Source organism: Silene latifolia, chromosome 6 (genome assembly GCF_048544455.1).
Source record: "Silene latifolia isolate original U9 population chromosome 6, ASM4854445v1, whole genome shotgun sequence".
NCBI classification, from domain to species: Eukaryota; Viridiplantae; Streptophyta; class Magnoliopsida; order Caryophyllales; family Caryophyllaceae; genus Silene; species Silene latifolia.
Window position 1 is genome coordinate 57,924,117 of NC_133531.1, and position 7,238 is coordinate 57,931,354.

Here is a 7,238-nt window from a genome sequence, read left to right on the forward strand (position 1 = left end):
CGGAAGCTTATAAATATATATTTCCAAAATACGTTAATAAACCTCCAAATAATTAATTTAATAAAATAGTTTTATAATAAAATATTATTATAAAATACGGGGTGTTACACATGAAGTTTAGTGGGAGTTACGGATTTTTTAATTAGTCTAATATGTGGATGACATATTGATTATTGGGAATGATTTAAGACTCTTGGAGCATTATAATACATCTTTAATATCCGGATTTATGAAGATAAATCTACATGATATTAGCGTCAAATAAGAAGTCTTATGTTGATAAGATTCATGACTAGTTCAATCAAGTTGAACATATTTGATTGATTCCATTTGCTTCCGCTGCCGAATCAATTAAATAGGAAATGATGTATAACACTTCATTTACTTTGAGTATGATGAATTGTTTCAAATCGAATTTAAGTAATAGTTACCAAGTAAAGCCATAAAGATTCGATATGTGCTTGCGAAGCATTAAGGAAGTAAAGCAACGTGTTTTGGATGCAATTTTGTGTAAGAGTGTTACACAAATGACAAGTGACAATTGAGATTGCGCATGGTTTCCGACAAAACCATAATCAAAACACATTAGGATGGTTAAGATACCATGGTGGCTATGTTATTTAAGAAATAGATTTTATAGAATCGTTCTAGGCAATAAAGAACAATGAGAAATATTTACAACGGAAATTGAGTACACTTGCAATCATGAGATGTGCAAGAAGGATGAGTCCGCACATTAATTTGTAAAAACAGTGGGAGCTATTCTAAGGCTAGAGGGCCTATGTCTAGATTGGATCTAGACACGTACTCAGAAAGTTTTGTAATGCAAATGTATACATTACAAAGGAAAACGAGTATGTAGTAAGGTTGAGTAAGGTACAAGAAGTTGATAAAACCTACTAACCAAAGCCTTCTCATAGGCCTAACATGATGAGTCATGTCCTTTCAATTGAATTGAGATGAACAACTACATTCAAGATCAAACTGGATTATATAATATGAAGTAGTAATCAGGTATTGACTACTCATATGATAATCACATTTGTCGTTCGAGTTTTTAAAATCTAAAAACTCCTTTTATACCTTGTTACATCCAAACGGGTTGTAGAGACAATATTGAACCCCGTTAAAGTGAACCCGGATTAACATGGTATTTGCCCATAGTCACTTGTATGAGGTGACGTCTCGAAGTGACTAGAGTGTGATGCGATTGATGGCAAGTTCAGTGCCATACAGTCATGTGAGATGACTAGTCGATCACATAGGCAGACTGTTAGGAACACTTTGTCGGGCGTAATGACCGCTTATAGAGTTCTGCAAATTTATATAGCCTGGTCGTGGCGAGAGCTACTATAGTATTCTAATGAGTCGATTCTTTTGACTAAAGACTGTTCGCCTAAGGTGGCACAGTTTCAGATTAACTTTGATTTGTGTTACTACGACCTTCGTAAATGGGGTCAAATGGGCATATTTTGGGTTATGATGGCTGTGGCTAGTCGAAGGGAATAAGTGCGATAGGAATTGTCCACCCCCTTGTCAGGGTTAAAACAATATCTCAGGGCCACTCGAGGAGTAATGAACTGGAAATGCGTGGCCACGCTCGGATGGTATCTATGGTAGATAACTCCGGTCAATCAGTTATTCTCCAGATCGAGGAAACCACTCTCGATATGATCACTTGCAAGTACGACCCGAAAGACACCTTGCATTGAGTGGGAGATAGTAATAGTACAAGAGAATTGGTGACGCACACTTGTCGAGGACAAGTGGGAGATTGTTGGAGTAGGTGTCCCCGACAATAATGCGATCACAATTGTCGATCATATTGATCACATATTTAAATCTCATATCAAGAATACGAAAGGGATGATACATTACATATATAGTCAACTGGTCCACACATATCGATAATGATTGGCTGGCTAGAGTTTGACATTACTGTCGTGCGACGGTGGTGATCAGTTGATCCCTTGAGGTCACACCTAAAGGACGATTCCCTTAATTGAAAAGGTTAATTAATTGTATGCCGTCTGATTAATTAATTCCTTAAAATTGAACAAATTATTATCATAAGAGAGAAAATGACATCTTATTATAATGTGATTAAATAAGATTTTATTTAGTGATTTAAGAAGTTATATTACTAAAATTAATCGGTGTTTGCGAAACACGCGAGATGAGAATGATAAGTTAGTTATAATTACAAGATGTTGTGAAGTATACTAACTAGTAATTAAATGACCATTTTTATGTGAAAGTAATTTTGAATTACTAGTCAATTTGTTAAATATGATTTATTTAATTTGTAAATGATATTTAATTGTTAAATATGCATTTTAAATTAAAACATGACATAAGACATGTCACATGTCACATGACATACAATTGTACAATTGACAAAAATAAAATGGACTCCATATTACACATATAAACCGAAATTGGTGGGCAAGTGTTAGAAGTTTTGTCTTTTTCCATTTGTCTTATTCATTTGTCTAATATGCTTGATAGTGACATGACTATGGACAAAGGCTTACACATTTGTCTTGTGAAGACAAAAAGGAAAAGATAAATGGTCTATAGACCATAGAGGCCACCGGTTTTTGTATGAGAGATTAGAGAGTTTTTCTCAATTTTATTCTTTCTTCTCATGTTTTATGAAAAACAATACCTTCTCTCTCTTGTTCTTCATAAAATTCTTTTTATGAATCTAATTTGTATAAATCAATCACTAATAATACTAGTAGTAGTATATGAGTATTAGTAATCGATTTTAAGGTAAACCACATTACAAATATCTAGTACATGTTAGTTTGTGGGATTAAGGGATAGTCTTGGGTGATACTTATTGGAGGGCTTCTATTTTGAAGTCATGAATGTTCATCCATTAATGGAAAGCTCAAGAACTAACAAGAAGGAGATCTTGTTGGTGCCCATAAAGACCGAAATTATCATAGTAAGGGTTGATGATTTCTTCTCTTTTAATTTTGTTTGCATGCATAAGATTTGTAATTAATTTTATGACTAAATTAATTTGAAACATATATGAATATGTTAATGAATGAGATATAGATTTCTAACATAATGGTCTTCTTAGCAAAGTGAATGAATTTCTCCCTATGAGAGTCGGAAGTGAAAATTACCTCCGAATATTTGGATAATTGCTCAATGACCGGAGTTGTTGATGTTGTAGCTTCCATAGGGGGACCTTGTTGAACTTCCAACCTTGCCTCATGGACTACCAATGCCTTTGACAATTGTTTTGCTTGAAGAGTTTGTTGTCTTTTTGAAAGTGTCTTCTTTGGGGGTGCCTTGTTACCTCCTTTAGTTCTTGCCATTGTTGATTACACCAAAGAAATATTGAAATCTTCAATTTTTAGTTATGCCCAAATCGATTTAAGATGAAAGAATGTTGCTTTGTATCTTAAAAATTGACTCAAAAGTTGAAGATTTTGGTGTTTGAATCAATTGTTGTTGTAAAAGGAGTGACTAATTTTTGTTGTGAGGAAGTTTGGATTTAATTTTGTTGAATTTGGTTGAGGAAATTTGGTTTTGTTGATGTAGAGGATGAGGGTTTTTGGAGTTTTTGAGTTTGGGTAGTGTTTGAATGTAGAAGAAATGAAAATGAATGAGGGAAAGGGGTTTAAGAGACCCGTTATATTTGAAATAGCAGCAGGGGGCAAGTGGACCAAGGACTGGGACGCTCGGATTCTTCGCGTTTTGCCTCAGGAAATGACGCCACAGGACGAGCGTCTTTGTGCAAAGACGGGCGGATTCTCCAATGTGAGACGAGCGTCTTCCTGCACGGACGCTCGGATTCTGTTATAGGGTGATCCTTTAAATTTCAACAGCAGAAAGACGAGCGTCTTTGCTGTAAGACGAGCGTCCAGAATCAGACGAGCGGATTCTCAATTGGGACGCTCGGATTCTGTGACAGACCATTTTTTTGAATTCTACAGCTCTGCCAGACGGGCGTCTGGTGACATTGGACGCTCGGATTCCTCAGAACGAGCGGATTCTCTTTTTGGCCGCTCGGATTCCTCCTTGTCCACACGGATTCAGGTCCATCCGTGGATACTGCTTAACCCGTAACATTTTCATTCTTCAATTCTCGTGTTCTTCATTGTGGGGGCACTACAAAGGCATGAATAGCCTAGGCAATTACTATCCCCACACTAAGTCAAAGCACTACACATCAATAAAATCATAAGTCCCTCCCTCACTTCTCTCAAAATGATGAATATCTTGATCAAGGCACAAAAATATAAATCCAAAAATGATAAAAATGCGATGTAAAAATTAAAATGCAAGTTAGGGAGTTAGAATATTTACAAATGGTGGTTTGGAAAGGACTCCACCAAACTCTCATCCAATGTGAGATGTCAAGGGGGCATGTCCAAGGTGTTGTTGATGTTACTCAACACCTTGAAGAAGTAGTCGAAAGCTTGCTCATTATCATGATAAAGATCTTGAATAGACCTTTGCACTTGTTGCTCTTCATGATGGTTTTGATCCATAGCATTACCAATATAGGGATTGAAAATCCCTTCGAACTCATCGTCCCAAAGACCTTAAACTTCGTCTACTTGATCATTAAAAATTTCTTGAGTTGATAGAGACAACTCGCCTTCTTTCTTGTTTTGGCCAATGAGGCCATCCTCTTCATTGCTTGATTTTGGTGAGCTTTTCAAGCTCTCTTTGTTACTATTCCCTTGCTCTTTGAATGGAGCATCATCAACTTTCTTTTTCCATTGGAATTCCGACTTCTTCCTATCATCCTTCCGGCTATAATGATCAACCATAAAGCATGGTTCATGCAAACGGGGAGCTCTCATGGTCTTGTCAAGATTGAAAGTTATGGTCTCATCTCCCACCTCTAGAGTAAGCTCTCCATGCTTCACATCTATCACCGCACCCGCGGTGTGCAAGAAAGGTCTACCGAGGATGATCGGAATATTGGAGTCTTTTTCCATGTCAACAATGACAAAGTCCAACGGGATGAAGAATTTGCCAATTCTCACGGGAACATCTTCCCATATCCCTAACGGTATCTTCGTCGATCTATCGGCCATTTGGAGTGTGATGTTGGTACATTTAAGTTCTCCCATCCCTAGTCTTTTGCTAACCGAATACGGCATAACACTCACACTAGCTCCTAGATCACACAAAGCCTTGTTGATCGTGGTGTCGCCAATGGTACACGGTATTGAGAAGCTTCCCGGGTCTTTAAGTTTCGAAGGTGAACTCCCTTGAAGGATTGCACTACTCGCCTTAGTGAAGGCGATAGTTTCAAGCTTCCGGATCGACTTCTTTTTCGTAAGGATGTCCTTCATGTACTTTGCATAGGCCGGCACGTGATTGATTAATTCCGTGAAAGGAATCGAGACTTCCAAATTCTTCACAATTTCCATAAATTTTCCAAGTTGGTCATCAAACTTAGGCTTAGCTTGATGACTTGGAAAAGGAAGTCTAATCACAATGGGCTCCTTGGCCTTTTCTTCACTTTTCTTTGAAATTTCTTCTTGAATGAGGGGTTCTTTTTCCTTGGAGTTTTGCACAACTCCTTCCTTGTCACTAGCTTCCACAACTTCATCCTCAACTTGCTTCTTTGGTGCTTCATATCTTGTACCACTCCTCAAGTGGATGGCACTAACCGTTTCATGTCTTGGGGGATTACTTTGAGGTGGTAATTGCCCCTTTTGCCTTTGTGAGCTTGAAGATGCTAGTTGGGTTAATTGAGTTTCCAACATTTTTGTGTGGGCTAGGATGTTGTTGATGGTGATTTCCTTTGCTTGGCTGTCATTTTGCATTTGAGTGGAAAATTCTTGTTGATTCTTTTGCATTTGGAGGACCGCTTTTTGAACAACAAAACCTTGGTCATTTTGTTGATTATATGGAGTTTGATTTTGATAACCTTGGTTTTGGTTGTAAAAGGGTCTTTGGTTTTGGTTTCTCATGGGTGGTGGGGTGTATGTTTGTTGAGGGTTTTGAACATTTTGGCTTTTGTATGAGAGATTTGGGTGGAATTTGGTGTTTTCATTGTAATAATTGGAATAAGGGGTACCACTCTTGTATGCTTGAAAAGCATTCACTTATTCATTTGTGCCCCGACATTCACTTTGGTCATGTCCCAAAGTTCCACAATTCTCACATATCCCACTTGGGATTGATGAAGATGCTACCATGGCATTGACATGTTGCTTTGGTGATTTTGAGGCTTCTTCAAGCTTAGTCATAGCCTTTTCGAATTTCAAGTTCATGGTATCGATATGAGCACTAAGTTGAGCACCCAATTGAGTAATAGAGTCCACTTCATGCTTTCCTCCTCTAGTAGCCTTGCGAGGTCTACTATATTGTGAATTATGGACCGCCATTTCCTCAATCTTGTTCCAAGTTTGATTATCGTCAACTTCGGTGAACATACCATTTGATCCCATGTTGAGAATGTTTCTTGAGTCTTCATAAAGACCGTTCCAAAATTGTTGAACCAAGAACCACTCGCTAAGTCCATGATGAGGACATGAGCGACAAGTTCCTTTAAATCGCTCCCAAGCTTCATACAAATATTCTTCATCCCTTTGCTTAAAACCCGTAATTTGAGCTCTTAGCATGTTAGTCTTTTCCGGAGGGTAGAATTTTTTGTAGAAAGCTATAGCCAACTTCTTCCAAGAGTCAATTCCAAGAGTAGCCTTATCAAGGCTCTTCAACCATTGTTTTGCGGTACCAATTAGAGAAAAAGGGAATAAGACCCATCGAATTTGGTCTTGAGTCACGCCGGTTTGTGAAATCGCATCACAATAGTCACAAAAAGCCTCCATGTGAGAGTGAGGGTTGATACCCGTCGCTGTGAGTACCAAAGATAAAATTTATAATCTCCTATTAAGACTAACCTAGGCTAGTGGTAAATGTGGTCGAACCACAAGGAGGCGGTTGTAAACTTTAGTTGATCTATGTTGATCGAGGTAACTATTATGGGGTTGATTTGAATTGGTCTATAGCTAATAACAATAGAAAGAAAATAAACTAAAAATACGATTTAAACAGATAAAAGAAGGGTACTAGGATGGTCGGGTCATTATAGCTTCTAAGGGCAAAGCAAACTAAGTCGGTCTGAATCAAACATGTAAGGCGGGAAATAAGAGGTCCTCTCGGTCCACTCCTAACATATAGCATCTCTCGATCTCGCTATAGGTCCCTAATGTCACTAATACTAACTTTCGTCCTGAAAAGTGACTAATGGT

At 37.8% G+C, this 7,238-nt stretch overlaps 1 non-coding gene across 1 annotated transcript; it reads left to right on the forward strand.

Moving 5' to 3' along the window:
- Positions 1 to 6,501: 6,501 nt before the first annotated feature.
- LOC141589144 (small nucleolar RNA R71) lies at positions 6,502 to 6,608 on the forward strand. Its single transcript, XR_012520094.1, has one exon. It is a non-coding gene; the product is annotated as a small nucleolar RNA R71 (small nucleolar RNA).
- Positions 6,609 to 7,238: the final 630 nt, after the last annotated feature.